At 46.7% G+C, this 12,121-nt stretch overlaps 11 non-coding genes and 26 pseudogenes across 11 annotated transcripts; all 37 read right to left on the bottom strand.

Annotated features, from left to right (window-relative positions):
* Nucleotides 1–16: 16 nt before the first annotated feature.
* Nucleotides 17–135, bottom strand: LOC138494641 (5S ribosomal RNA; annotated as a pseudogene).
* Nucleotides 136–241: 106 nt separating this feature from the next.
* Nucleotides 242–350, bottom strand: LOC138496111 (5S ribosomal RNA; annotated as a pseudogene).
* A 106-nt stretch (nucleotides 351–456) lies between these two features.
* LOC138496091 (5S ribosomal RNA) lies at nucleotides 457–565 on the bottom strand (annotated as a pseudogene).
* A 475-nt stretch (nucleotides 566–1,040) lies between these two features.
* Nucleotides 1,041–1,159, bottom strand: LOC138494697 (5S ribosomal RNA; annotated as a pseudogene).
* A 106-nt stretch (nucleotides 1,160–1,265) lies between these two features.
* On the bottom strand, nucleotides 1,266–1,374 carry LOC138495398 (5S ribosomal RNA; annotated as a pseudogene).
* Nucleotides 1,375–1,480: 106 nt separating this feature from the next.
* Nucleotides 1,481–1,640, bottom strand: LOC138494766 (5S ribosomal RNA; annotated as a pseudogene).
* Nucleotides 1,641–2,319: 679 nt separating this feature from the next.
* LOC138493908 (5S ribosomal RNA) lies at nucleotides 2,320–2,438 on the bottom strand. Its single transcript, XR_011276887.1, has one exon. It is a non-coding gene; the product is annotated as a 5S ribosomal RNA (ribosomal RNA).
* A 106-nt stretch (nucleotides 2,439–2,544) lies between these two features.
* On the bottom strand, nucleotides 2,545–2,663 carry LOC138497104 (5S ribosomal RNA). Its single transcript, XR_011278525.1, has one exon. It is a non-coding gene; the product is annotated as a 5S ribosomal RNA (ribosomal RNA).
* A 106-nt stretch (nucleotides 2,664–2,769) lies between these two features.
* LOC138495174 (5S ribosomal RNA) lies at nucleotides 2,770–2,878 on the bottom strand (annotated as a pseudogene).
* A 106-nt stretch (nucleotides 2,879–2,984) lies between these two features.
* On the bottom strand, nucleotides 2,985–3,093 carry LOC138495484 (5S ribosomal RNA; annotated as a pseudogene).
* Nucleotides 3,094–3,199: 106 nt separating this feature from the next.
* On the bottom strand, nucleotides 3,200–3,318 carry LOC138496399 (5S ribosomal RNA). The gene has a single exon (XR_011277914.1). It is a non-coding gene; the product is annotated as a 5S ribosomal RNA (ribosomal RNA).
* A 679-nt stretch (nucleotides 3,319–3,997) lies between these two features.
* On the bottom strand, nucleotides 3,998–4,116 carry LOC138494648 (5S ribosomal RNA; annotated as a pseudogene).
* A 106-nt stretch (nucleotides 4,117–4,222) lies between these two features.
* Nucleotides 4,223–4,331, bottom strand: LOC138495081 (5S ribosomal RNA; annotated as a pseudogene).
* A 669-nt stretch (nucleotides 4,332–5,000) lies between these two features.
* Nucleotides 5,001–5,119, bottom strand: LOC138494841 (5S ribosomal RNA; annotated as a pseudogene).
* A 106-nt stretch (nucleotides 5,120–5,225) lies between these two features.
* LOC138495510 (5S ribosomal RNA) lies at nucleotides 5,226–5,334 on the bottom strand (annotated as a pseudogene).
* Nucleotides 5,335–5,440: 106 nt separating this feature from the next.
* LOC138495301 (5S ribosomal RNA) lies at nucleotides 5,441–5,549 on the bottom strand (annotated as a pseudogene).
* Nucleotides 5,550–5,655: 106 nt separating this feature from the next.
* On the bottom strand, nucleotides 5,656–5,774 carry LOC138493797 (5S ribosomal RNA). The gene has a single exon (XR_011276787.1). It is a non-coding gene; the product is annotated as a 5S ribosomal RNA (ribosomal RNA).
* Nucleotides 5,775–5,880: 106 nt separating this feature from the next.
* LOC138496686 (5S ribosomal RNA) lies at nucleotides 5,881–5,999 on the bottom strand. Its single transcript, XR_011278175.1, has one exon. It is a non-coding gene; the product is annotated as a 5S ribosomal RNA (ribosomal RNA).
* Nucleotides 6,000–6,105: 106 nt separating this feature from the next.
* On the bottom strand, nucleotides 6,106–6,214 carry LOC138495079 (5S ribosomal RNA; annotated as a pseudogene).
* A 106-nt stretch (nucleotides 6,215–6,320) lies between these two features.
* On the bottom strand, nucleotides 6,321–6,429 carry LOC138495307 (5S ribosomal RNA; annotated as a pseudogene).
* A 106-nt stretch (nucleotides 6,430–6,535) lies between these two features.
* LOC138495306 (5S ribosomal RNA) lies at nucleotides 6,536–6,644 on the bottom strand (annotated as a pseudogene).
* A 106-nt stretch (nucleotides 6,645–6,750) lies between these two features.
* Nucleotides 6,751–6,859, bottom strand: LOC138495078 (5S ribosomal RNA; annotated as a pseudogene).
* Nucleotides 6,860–6,965: 106 nt separating this feature from the next.
* On the bottom strand, nucleotides 6,966–7,074 carry LOC138496072 (5S ribosomal RNA; annotated as a pseudogene).
* A 454-nt stretch (nucleotides 7,075–7,528) lies between these two features.
* On the bottom strand, nucleotides 7,529–7,647 carry LOC138494404 (5S ribosomal RNA). Its single transcript, XR_011277337.1, has one exon. It is a non-coding gene; the product is annotated as a 5S ribosomal RNA (ribosomal RNA).
* A 106-nt stretch (nucleotides 7,648–7,753) lies between these two features.
* On the bottom strand, nucleotides 7,754–7,862 carry LOC138495077 (5S ribosomal RNA; annotated as a pseudogene).
* A 106-nt stretch (nucleotides 7,863–7,968) lies between these two features.
* On the bottom strand, nucleotides 7,969–8,077 carry LOC138496109 (5S ribosomal RNA; annotated as a pseudogene).
* Nucleotides 8,078–8,541: 464 nt separating this feature from the next.
* Nucleotides 8,542–8,660, bottom strand: LOC138493907 (5S ribosomal RNA). Its single transcript, XR_011276886.1, has one exon. It is a non-coding gene; the product is annotated as a 5S ribosomal RNA (ribosomal RNA).
* Nucleotides 8,661–8,948: 288 nt separating this feature from the next.
* LOC138495076 (5S ribosomal RNA) lies at nucleotides 8,949–9,057 on the bottom strand (annotated as a pseudogene).
* Nucleotides 9,058–9,163: 106 nt separating this feature from the next.
* LOC138494162 (5S ribosomal RNA) lies at nucleotides 9,164–9,282 on the bottom strand. The gene has a single exon (XR_011277117.1). It is a non-coding gene; the product is annotated as a 5S ribosomal RNA (ribosomal RNA).
* A 106-nt stretch (nucleotides 9,283–9,388) lies between these two features.
* Nucleotides 9,389–9,497, bottom strand: LOC138496071 (5S ribosomal RNA; annotated as a pseudogene).
* Nucleotides 9,498–9,961: 464 nt separating this feature from the next.
* Nucleotides 9,962–10,070, bottom strand: LOC138495522 (5S ribosomal RNA; annotated as a pseudogene).
* A 106-nt stretch (nucleotides 10,071–10,176) lies between these two features.
* Nucleotides 10,177–10,285, bottom strand: LOC138495386 (5S ribosomal RNA; annotated as a pseudogene).
* A 106-nt stretch (nucleotides 10,286–10,391) lies between these two features.
* LOC138493657 (5S ribosomal RNA) lies at nucleotides 10,392–10,510 on the bottom strand. The gene has a single exon (XR_011276660.1). It is a non-coding gene; the product is annotated as a 5S ribosomal RNA (ribosomal RNA).
* Nucleotides 10,511–10,616: 106 nt separating this feature from the next.
* On the bottom strand, nucleotides 10,617–10,725 carry LOC138496086 (5S ribosomal RNA; annotated as a pseudogene).
* A 464-nt stretch (nucleotides 10,726–11,189) lies between these two features.
* Nucleotides 11,190–11,308, bottom strand: LOC138494150 (5S ribosomal RNA). Its single transcript, XR_011277106.1, has one exon. It is a non-coding gene; the product is annotated as a 5S ribosomal RNA (ribosomal RNA).
* Nucleotides 11,309–11,414: 106 nt separating this feature from the next.
* Nucleotides 11,415–11,523, bottom strand: LOC138495211 (5S ribosomal RNA; annotated as a pseudogene).
* A 106-nt stretch (nucleotides 11,524–11,629) lies between these two features.
* Nucleotides 11,630–11,748, bottom strand: LOC138494161 (5S ribosomal RNA). Its single transcript, XR_011277116.1, has one exon. It is a non-coding gene; the product is annotated as a 5S ribosomal RNA (ribosomal RNA).
* Nucleotides 11,749–12,121: the final 373 nt, after the last annotated feature.

Below are 12,121 nucleotides of genomic sequence, written 5' to 3'. Positions count from 1 at the left end.
ACATGGAGCACAAAAAAGCCTACAGCACCTGGTATTCCCAGGCCGTCTCCCATCCAGGTACTAACTAGGCCCGACACTGCTTAGCTTCTGAGATCAAACGAGATCAGGCGCATTCAGTGCCGTGTGGCCGTAGGCTCTGGGCCTTCTGAGATTTGTACCTTTAAGCATCTAGTTGGCTAGACCATGCAGTTTTGAAAGCCAATTGAGAAATGGCTCACTATCTGAACATGGAGCACAAGAAAGCCTACAGCACCTGGTATTCCCAGGCCGTCTCCCATCCAGGTACTAACTAAGCCTGACACTGCTTAGCTTCTGAGATCAGACGCATTCAGTGTGGTGTGGTCGTAGGCTCTGGGCCTTCTGAAATTTGTACCTTTAAGCATCTAGTTGGCTAGACCATGCAGTTTTGAAATCCAATTGAGAAATGGCTCACTGCCTGAACATGGAGCACAAAAAAGCCTACAGCACCTGGTATTCCCAGGCGGTCTCCCATCCAGGTACTAACTAGGCCCGAAACTGCTTAGCTTCCGAGATCGGGCGCATTCATTGTGGTTTAGCCCTAAAATTGAGAAATGCTAAGAGTATTACTCTTATGCATTTACAGTTAGTAAGCTAAGCCATAAAGCCACTTGCAACATGATACCACGCTCATCACCCGATCAGCGCTGGATCAGGCTCGATCAGGCGAGATATATAAGACTTGTGGGCCCATTCAGGACTCCTATGTCTGTTTGGATAACTTTACTCCATCCATCCTGTTTCTGTTGCAGGGAGTTGGAGAGAACAACCAACACAACCATGGCTTTCTTTCAAGACTCTTTATGGACTCAATATTCTCTGAACTGCATTACATGTGAAGGTAGATTTATTACCCATGAACACACTACCCGTATGTTAATTTTATGTAAATAGGTAGCGCCAGCCCTCATGTTGTTGTCCAACATTTCCGCTATTAAAAGGGATACATTTATTTTGGAATCATAAGCAAATTTAAAAAGAAATTGAGAAGTGGCACAATTACTAATCATAGAGCACAAAAAAGCCTACAGAACCTGGTATTCCCAGGCGGTCTCCCATCCAGGTACTAACTAGGCCCGACACTGCTTAGCTTCTGAGATCATACAAGATCAGGCACATTCAGTGTGGTGTGGCCGTAGGCTCTGGGCCTTCTGAGATTTGTACCTTTAAGCATCTAGTTGGCTAGACCATGCAGTTTTGAAAGCCAATTGAGAAATGGCTCACTGCCTGAACATGGAGCACAAAAAAGCCTACAGCACCTGGTATTCCCAGGCCGTCTCCCATCCAGGTACTAACTAGGCCCGACACTGCTTAGCTTCTGAGATCAGACGCATTCAGTGTGGTGTGGCTGTAGGCTCTGGGCCTTCTGAGATTTGTACCTTTAAGCATCTAGTTGGCTAGACCATGCAGTTTTGAAAGCCAATTGAGAAATGTCTCACTGCCTGAACATGGAGCACAAAAAAGCCTACAGCACCTGGTATTCCCAGGCGGTCTCCCATCCAGGTACTAACTAGGCCCAACACTGCTTAGCTTCTGCCATCCAGGTACTAACTAGGCCCAACACTGCTTAGCTTCTGAGATCAGACGAGATCAGGCGCATTCAGTGTGGTGTGGCCGTAGGCTCTGGGCCTTATGAGATTTGTACCTTTAAGCATCTAGTTGGCTAGACCATGCAGTTTTGAAAGCCAATTGAGAAATGGCTCACTGCCTGAACATGGAGCAAAAAATAGCATACAGCACCTGGTATTCCCAGGCGGTCTCCCATCCAGGTAATAACTAGGCTCGAAACTGCTTAGCTTCCGAGATCGGGCGCATTCATTGTGGTGTAGCCCTAAAATTGAGAAATGCTAAGAGTATTACTCTTATGCATTTACAGTTAGTAAGCTAAGCCATAAAGCCACTTGCAACATGATACCACGCTCATCACCCAATCAGGCTCGATCAGGCGAGATATATAAGACTTGTGGGCCCATTCAGGACTCCTATGTCTGGTAGGATAACTTTACTCCATCCATCCTGTTTCTGTTGCAGGGAGTTGGAGAGAACAACCAACACAACCATGGCTTTCTTTCAAGACTCTTTATGGACTCAATATTCTCTGAACTGCATTACATGTGAAGGTAGATTTATTACCCATGAACACACTACCCGTATGTTAATTTTATGTAAATAGGTAGCGCCAGCCCTCATGTTGTTGTCCAACATTTCCGCTATTAAAAGGGATACATTTATTTTGGAATCATAAGCAAATTTAAAAAGAAATTGAGAAGTGGCACAATTACTAATCATAGAGCACAAAAAAGCCTACAGAACCTGGTATTCCCAGGCGGTCTCCCATCCAGGTACTAACTAGGCCCGACACTGCTTAGCTTCTGAGATCAGACGAGATCAGGCGCATTCAGTGTGGTGTGGCCGTAGGCCCTGGGCGTTCTGAGATTTGTACCTTTAAGCATCTAGTTGGCTAGACCATGCAGTTTTGAAAGCCAATTGAGAAATGGCTCACTGCCTGAACATGGAGCACAAAAAAGCCTACAGCACCTGGTATTCCCAGGTGGTCTCCCATCCAGGTACTAACTAGGCCCGACACTGCTTAGCTTCTGAGATCAGACGAGATCAGGCACATTCAGTGTGGTGTGGCCGTAGGCTCTGGGCCTTCTGAGATTTGTACCTTTAAGCATCTAGTTGGCTAGACCATGCAGTTTTGAAAGCCAATTGAGAAATGGCTCACTGCCTGAACATGGAGCACAAAAAAGCCTACAGCACCTGGTATTCCCAGGCGGTCTCCCATCCAGGTACTAACTAGGCCCGACACTGCTTACCTTCTGAGATCAGACGCATTCAGTGTGGTGTGGCCGTAGGCTCTGGGCCTTCTGAGATTTGTACCTTTAAGCATCTAGTTGGCTAGACCATGCAGTTTTGAAAGCCAATTGAGAAATGGCTCACTGCCTGAACATGGAGCACAAAAAACCCTACAGCACCTGGTATTCCCAGGCAGTCTCCCATCCAGGTACTAACTAGGCCTGACACTGCTTAGCTTCTGAGATCAGGCGCATTCAGTGTGGTGTGGCCGTAGGCTCTGGGCCTTCTGAGATTTGTACCTTTAAGCATCTAGTTGGCTAGACCATGCAGTTTTGAAAGCCAATTGAGAAATGGCTCACTGCCTGAACATGGAGCACAAAAAAGCCTACAGCACCTGGTATTCCCAGGCGGTCTCCCATCCAGGTACTAACTAGGCCCGACACTGCTTAGCTTCTGAGATCAGACGAGATCAGGCGCATTCAGTGTGGTGTGGCCGTAGGCTCTGGGCCTTCTGAGATTTGTACCTTTAAGCATCTAGTTGGCTAGACCATGCAGTTTTGAAAGCCAATTGAGAAATGGCTCACTGCCTGAACATGGAGCACAAAAAAGCCTACAGCACCTGGTATTCCCAGGCGGTCTCCCATCCAGGTACTAACTAGGCCCGAAACTGCTTAGCTTCCGAGATCGGGCGCATTCCTTGTGGTGTAGCCCTAAAATTGAGAAATGCTAAGAGTATTACTCTTATGCATTTACAGTTAGTAAGCTAAGCCATAAAGCCACTTGCAACATGATACCACGCTCATCACCCGATCAGGCTCGATCAGGCGAGATATATAAGACTTGTGGGCCCATTCAGGACTCCTATGTCTGGTTGGATAACTTTACTCCATCCATCCTGTTTCTGTTGCAGGGAGTTGGAGAGAACAACCAACACAACCATGGCTTTCTTTCAAGACTCTTTATGGACTCAATATTCTCTGAACTGCATTACATGTGAAGGTAGATTTATTACCCATGAACACACTACCCGTATGTTAATTTTATGTAAATAGGTAGCGCCAGCCCTCATGTTGTTGTCCAACATTTCCGCTTTTAAAAGGGATACATTTATTTTGGAATCATAAGCAAATTTAAAAAGAAATTGAGAAGTGGCACAATTACTAATCATAGAGCACAAAAAAGTCTACAGAACCTGGTATTCCCAGGCGGTCTCCCATCCAGGTACTAACTAGGCCCGACACTGCTTAGCTTCTGAGATCATACGAGATCAGGCACATTCAGTGCGGTGTGGCCGTAGGCTCTGGGCCTTCTGAGATTTGTACCTTTAAGCATCTAGTTGGCTAGACCATGCAGTTTTGAAAGCCAATTGAGAAATGGCTCACTGCCTGAACATGGAGCACAAAAAAGCCTACAGCACCTGGTATTCCCAGGCGGTCTCCCATCCAGGTACTAACTAGGCCCGACACTGCTTAGCTTCTGAGATCAGACGCATTCAGTGTGGTGTGGCCGTAGGCTCTGGGCCTTATGAGATTTGTACCTTTAAGCATCTAGTTGGCTAGACCATGCAGTTTTGAAAGCCAATTGAGAAATGGCTCACTGCCTGAACATGGAGCAAAAAAAGGCATACAGCACCTGGTATTCCCAGGCGGTCTCCCATCCAGGTACTAACTAGGCCCGAAACTGCTTAGCTTCCGAGATCGGTCGCATTCATTGTGGTGTAGCCCTAAAATTGAGAAATGCTAAGAGTATTACTCTTTTGCATTTACAGTTAGTAAGCTAAGCCATAAAGCCAATTGCAACATGATACCACGCTCATCACCCGATCAGGCGAGATATATAAGACTTGTGGGCCCATTCAGGACTCCTATGTCTGGTAGGATAACTTTACTCCATCCATCCTGTTTCTGTTGCAGGGAGTTGGAGAGAACAACCAACACAACCATGGCTTTCTTTCAAGACTCTTTATGGACTCAATATTCTCTGAACTGCATTACATGTGAAGGTAGATTTATTACCCATGAACACACTACCCGTATGTTAATTTTATGTAAATAGGTAGCGCCAGCCCTCATGTTGTTGTCCAACATTTCCGCTATTAAAAGGGATACATTTATTTTGGAATCATAACTAAATTTTAAAAGAAATTGAGAAGTGGCACAATTACTAATCATAGAGCACAAAAAAGCCTACAGAAGCTGGTATTCCCAGGCGGTCTCCCATCCAGGTACTAACTAGGCCCGACACTGCTAAGCTTCTGAGATCAGACGAGATCAGGCGCATTCAGTGTGGTGTGGCCGTAGGCTCTGGGCCTTCAGAGATTTGTACCTTTAAGCATCTAGTTGGCTAGACCATGCAGTTTTGAAAGCCAATTGAGAAATGGCTCACTGCCTGAACATGGAGCACAAAAAAGCCTACAGCACCTGGTATTCCCAGGCTGTCTCCCATCCAGGTACTAACTAGGCCCGACACTGCTTAGCTTCTGAGATCAGACGCATTCAGTGTGGTGCGGCCGTAGGCTCTGGGCCTTCTGAGATTTGTACCTTTAAGCATCTAGTTGGCTAGACCATGCAGTTTTGAAAGCCAATTGAGAAATGGCTCACTGCCTGAACATGGAGCACAAAAAAGCCTACAGCACCTGGTATTCCCAGGCTGTCTCCCATCCAGGTACTAACTAGGCCCGACACTGCTTAGCTTCTGAGATCAGATGCATTCAGTGTGGTGTGGCCGTAGGCTCTGGGCCTTCTGAGATTTGTACCTTTAAGCATCTAGTTGGCTAGACCATGCAGTTTTGAAAGCCAATTGAGAAATGGCTCACTGCCTGAACATGGAGCACAAAAAAGCCTACAGCACCTGGTATTCCCAGGCGGTCTCCCATCCAGGTACTAACTAGGCCTGACACTGCTTAGCTTCTGAGATCAGACGAGATCAGGCGCATTCAGTGTGGTGTGGCCGTAGGCTCTGGGCCTTCTGAGATTTGTACCTTTAAGCATCTAGTTGGCTAGACCATGCAGTTTTGAAAGCCAATTGAGAAATGGCTCACTGCCTGAACATGGAGCACAAAAAAGCCTACAGCACCTGGTATTCCCAGGCGGTCTCCCATCCAGGTACTAACTAGGCCCGACACTGCTTAGCTTCTGAGATCAGACGAGATCAGGCGCATTCAGTGTGGTATGGCCGTAGGCTGTGGGCCTTCTGAGATTCGTACCTTTAAGCATCTAGTTGGCTAGACCATGCAGTTTTGAAAGCCAATTGAGAAATGGCTCACTGCCTGAACATGGAGCACAAAAAAGCCTACAGCACCTGGTATTCCCAGGCGGTCTCCCATCCAGGTACTAACTAGGCCCGACACTGCTTAGCTTCTGAGATCAGACGCATTCAGTGTGGTGTGGCCGTAGGCTCTGGGCCTTCTGAGATTTGTACCTTTAAGCATCTAGTTGGCTAGACCATGCAGTTTTGAAAGCCAATTGAGAAATGGCTCACTGCCTGAACATGGAGCACAAAAAACCCTACAGCACCTGGTATTCCCAGGCGGTCTCCCATCCAGGTACTAACTAGGCCTGACACTGCTTAGCTTCTGAGATCAGGCGCATTCAGTGTGGTGTGGCCGTAGGCTCTGGGCCTTCTGAGATTTGTACCTTTAAGCATCTAGTTGGCTAGACCATGCAGTTTTGAAAGCCAATTGAGAAATGGCTCACTGCCTGAACATGGAGCACAAAAAACCCTACAGCACCTGGTATTCCCAGGCGGTCTCCCATCCAGGTACTAACTAGGCCTGACACTGCTTAGCTTCTGAGATCAGGCGCATTCAGTGTGGTGTGGCCGTAGGCTCTGGGCCTTCTGAGATGTGTACCTTTAAGCATCTAGTTGGCTAGACCATGCAGTTTTGAAAGCCAATTGAGAAATGGCTCACTGCCTGAACATGGAGCACAAAAAAGCCTACAGCACCTGGTATTCCCAGGCGGTCTCCCATCCAGGTACTAACTAGGCCCGACACTGCTTAGCTTCTGAGATCAGACGCATTCAGTGTGGTGTGGCCGTAGGCTCTGGGCCTTCTGAGATTTGTACCTTTAAGCATCTAGTTGGCTAGACCATGCAGTTTTGAAAGCCAATTGAGAAATGGCTCACTGCCTGAACATGGAGCACAAAAAAGCCTACAGCACCTGGTATTCCCAGGCGGTCTCCCATCCAGGTACTAACTAGGCCCGAAACTGCTTAGCTTCCGAGATCGGGCGCATTCATTGTGGTGTAGCCCTAAAATTGAGAAATGCTAAGAGTGTTACTCTTATGCATTTACAGTTAGTAAGCTAAGCCATAAAGCCACTTGCAACATGATACCACGCTCATCACCCGATCAGGCGAGATATATAAGACTTGTGGGCCCATTCAGGACTCCTATGTCTGGTTGGATAACTTTACTCCATCCATCCTGTTTCTGTTGCAGGGAGTTGGAGAGAACAACCAACACAACCATGGCTTTCTTTCAAGACTCTTTATGGACTCAATATTCTCTGAACTGCATTACATGTGAAGGTAGATTTATTACCCATGAACACACTACCCGTATGTTAATTTTATGTAAATAGGTAGCGCCAGCCCTCATGTTGTTGTCCAACATTTCCGCTTTTAAAAGGGATACATTTATTTTGGAATCATAAGCAAATTTAAAAAGAAATTGAGAAGTGGCACAATTACTAATCATAGAGCACAAAAAAGCCTACAGAACCTGGTATTCCCAGGCGGTCTCCCATCCAGGTACTAACTAGGCCCGACACTGCTTAGCTTCTGAGATCATACGAGATCAGGCACATTCAGTGTGGTGTGGCCGTAGGCTCTGGGCCTTCTGAGATTTGTACCTTTAAGCATCTAGTTGGCTAGACCATGCAGTTTTGAAAGCCAATTGAGAAATGGCTCACTGCCTGAACATGGAGCACAAAAAAGCCTACAGCACCTGGTATTCCCAGGCGGTCTCCCATCCAGGTACTAACTAGGCCCGACACTGCTTAGCTTCTGAGATCAGACGCATTCAGTGTGGTGTGGCCGTAGGCTCTGGGCCTTATGAGATTTGTACCTTTAAGCATCTAGTTGGCTAGACCATGCAGTTTTGAAAGCCAATTGAGAAATGGCTCACTGCCTGAACATGGAGCAAAAAAAGGCATACAGCACCTGGTATTCCCAGGCGGTCTCCCATCCAGGTACTAACTAGGCCCGAAACTGCTTAGCTTCCGAGATCGGGCGCATTCATTGTGGTGTAGCCCTAAAATTGAGAAATGCTAAGAGTATTACTCTTATGCATTTACAGTTAGTAAGCTAAGCCATAAAGCCACTTGCAACATGATACCACGCTCATCACCCAATCAGGCTCGATCAGGCGAGATATATAAGACTTGTGGGCCCATTCAGGACTCCTATGTCTGGTAGGATAACTTTACTCCATCCATCCTGTTTCTGTTGCAGGGAGTTGGAGAGAACAACCAACACAACCATGGCTTTCTTTCAAGACTCTTTATGGACTCAATATTCTCTGAACTGCATTACATGTGAAGGTAGATTTATTACCCATGAACACACTACCCGTATGTTAATTTTATGTAAATAGGTAGCGCCAGCCCTCATGTTGTTGTCCAACATTTCCGCTATTAAAAGGGATACATTTATTTTGGAATCATAACTAAATTTAAAAAGAAATTGAGAAGTGGCACAATTACTAATCATAGAGCACAAAAAAGCCTACAGAACCTGGTATTCCCAGGCGGTCTCCCATCCAGGTACTAACTAGGCCCGACACTGCTTAGCTTCTGAGATCAGACGAGATCAGGCGCATTCAGTGTGGTGTGGCCGTAGGCTCTGGGCGTTCTGAGATTTGTACCTTTAAGCATCTAGTTGGCTAGACCATGCAGTTTTGAAAGCCAATTGAGAAATGGCTCACTGCCTGAACATGGAGCACAAAAAAGCCTACAGCACCTGGTATTCTTAGCTTCTGAGATCAGACGAGATCAGGCGCATTCAGTGTGGTGTGGCCGTAGGCTCTGGGCCTTCTGAGATTTGTACCTTTAAGCATCTAGTTGGCTAGACCATGCAGTTTTGAAAGCCAATTGAGAAATGGCTCACTGCCTGAACATGGAGCACAAAAAAGCCTACAGCACCTGGTATTCCCAGGCGGTCTCCCATCCAGGTACTAACTAGGCCCGACACTGCTTAGCTTCTGAGATCAGACGCATTCAGTGTGGTGTGGCCGTAGGCTCTGGGCCTTCTGAGATTTGTACCTTTAAGCATCTAGTTGGCTAGACCATGCAGTTTTGAAAGCCAATTGAGAAATGGCTCACTGCCTGAACATGGAGCACAAAAAAGTCTACAGCACCTGGTATTCCCAGGCGGTCTCCCATCCAGGTACTAACTAGGCCCAAAACTGCTTAGCTTCTGAGATCAGACGAGATCAGGCGCATTCAGTGTGGTGTGGCCGTAGGCTCTAGGCCTTCTGAGATTTGTACCTTTAAGCATCTAGTTGGCTAGACCATGCAGTTTTGAAAGCCAATTGAGAAATGGCTCACTGCCTGAACATGGAGCACAAAAAAGCCTACAGCACCTGGTATTCCCAGGCGGTCTCCCATCCAGGTACTAACTAGGCCCGAAACTGCTTAGCTTCCGAGATCGGGCGCATTCATTGTGGTGTAGCCCTAAAATTGAGAAATGCTAAGAGTATTACTCTTATGCATTTACAGTTAGTAAGCTAAGCCATTAAGCCACTTGCAACATGATACCACGCTCATGACCCGATCAGGCTCGATCAGGCGAGATATATAAGACCTGTGGGCCCATTCAGGACTCCTATGTCTGGTAGGATAACTTTACTCCATCCATCCTGTTTCTGTTGCAGGGAGTTGGAGAGAACAACCAACACAACCATGGCTTTCTTTCAAGACTCTTTATGGACTCAATATTCTCTGAACTGCATTACATGTGAAGGTAGATTTATTACCCATGAACACACTACCCGTATGTTAATTTTATGTAAATAGGTAGCGCCAGCCCTCATGTTGTTGTCCAACATTTCCGCTATTAAAAGGGATACATTTATTTTGGAATCATAAGCAAATTTAAAAAGAAATTGAGAAGTGGCACAATTACTAATCATAGAGCACAAAAAAGCCTACAGAACCTGGTAGTCCCAGGCGGTCTCCCATCCAGGTACTAACTAGGCCCGACACTGCTTAGCTTCTGAGATCAGACGCATTCAGTGTGGTGTGGCCGTAGGCTCTGGGCCTTCTGAGATTTGTACCTTTAAGCATCTAGTTGGCTAGACCATGCAGTTTTGAAAGCCAATTGAGAAATGGCTCACTGCCTGAACATGGAGCACAAAAAAGCCTACAGCACCTGGTATTCCCAGGCCGTCTCCCATCCAGGTACTAACTAGGCCCGACACTGCTTAGCTTCTGAGATCAGACGCATTCAGTGTGGTGTGGCCGTAGGCTCTGGGCCGTCTGAGATTTGTTCCTTTAAGCATCTAGTTGGCTAGACCATGCAGTTTTGAAAGCCAATTGAGAAATGGCTCACTGCCTGAACATGGAGCACAAAAAAGCCTACAGCACCTGGTATTCCCAGGCGGTCTCCCATCCAGGTACTAACTAGGCCCGACACTGCTTAGCCTCTGAGATCAGACGAGATCAGGCGCATTCAGTGTGGTGTGGCCGTAGGCTCTGGGCCTTCTGAGATTTGTACCTTTAAGCATCTAGTTGGCTAGACCATGCAGTTTTGAAAGCCAATTGAGAAATGGCTCACTGCCTGAACATGGAGCACAAAAAAGCCTACAGCACCTGGTATTCCCAGGGGGTCTCCCATCCAGGTACTAACTAGGCCCGAAACTGCTTAGCTTCCGAGATCGGGCGCATTCATTGTGGTGTAGCCCTAAAATTGAGAAATGCTAAGAGTATTACTCTTATGCATTTACAGTTAGTAAGCTAAGCCATAAAGCCACTTGCAACATGATACCACGCTCATCACCCGATCAGGCTCGATCAGGCGAGATATATAAGACTTGTGGGCCCATTCAGGACTCCTATGTCTGGTAGGATAACTTTACTCCATCCATCCTGTTTCTGTTGCAGGGAGTTGGAGAGAACAACCAACACAACCATGGCTTTCTTTCAAGACTCTTTATGGACTCAATATTCTCTGAACTGCATTACATGTGAAGGTAGATTTATCACCCATGAACACACTACCCGTATGTTAATTTGATGTAAATAGGTAGCGCCAGCCCTCATGTTGTTGTCCAACATTTCCGCTATTAAAAGGGATACATTTATTTTGGAATCATAAGCAAATTTAAAAAGAAATTGAGAAGTGGCACAATTACTAATCATAGAGCACAAAAAAGCCCACAGAACCTGGTATTCCCAGGCGGTCTCCCATCCAGGTACTAACTAGGCCCGACACTGCTTAGCTTCTGAGATCAGACGAGATCAGGCGCATTCAGTGTGGTGTGGCCGTAGGCTCTGGGCCTTCTGAGATTTGTACCTTTAAGCATCTAGTTGGCTAGACCATGCAGTTTTGAAAGCCAATTGAGAAATGGCTCACTGCCTGAACATGGAGCACAAAAAAGCCTACAGCACCTGGTATTCACAGGCGGTCTCCCATCCAGGTACTAACTAGGCCCGACACTGCTTAGCTTCTGAGATCAGACGCATTCAGTGTGGTGTGGCCGTAGGCTCTGGGCCTTCTGAGATTTGTACCTTTAAGCATCTAGTTGGCTAGACCATGCAGTTTTGAAAGCCAATTGAGAAATGGCTCACTGCCTGAACATGGAGCACAAAAAAGTCTACAGCACCTGGTATTCCCAGGCGGTCTCCCATCCAGGTACTAACTAGGCCCAAAACTGCTTAGCTTCTGAGATCAGACGAGATCAGGCGCATTCAGTGTGGTGTGGCCGTAGGCTCTGGGCCTTCTGAGATTTGTACCTTTAAGCATCTAGTTGGCTAGACCATGCAGTTTTGAAAGCCAATTGAGAAATGGCTCACTGCCTGAACATGGAGCACAAAAAAGCCTACAGCACCTGGTATTCCCAGGCGGTCTCCCATCCAGGTACTAACTAGGCCTGAAACTGCTTAGCTTCCGAGATCAGGCGCATTCATTGTGGTGTAGCCCTAAAATTGAGAAATGCTAAGAGTATTACTCTTATGCATTTACAGTTAGTAAGCTAAGCCATAAAGCCACTTGCAACATGATACCACGCTCATGACCCGATCAGGCTCGATCAGGCGAGATATATAAGACCTGTGGGCCCATTCAGGACTCCTATGTCTGGTAG

This window comes from Ambystoma mexicanum, chromosome 10 (genome assembly GCF_040938575.1).
Source record: "Ambystoma mexicanum isolate Mex_15411 chromosome 10, UKY_AmexF1_1, whole genome shotgun sequence".
Taxonomy (NCBI): Eukaryota; Metazoa; Chordata; class Amphibia; order Caudata; family Ambystomatidae; genus Ambystoma; species Ambystoma mexicanum.
Note: the sequence above shows the minus strand (reverse complement) of the source record. Positions and strands in the feature narration are given on the sequence as shown.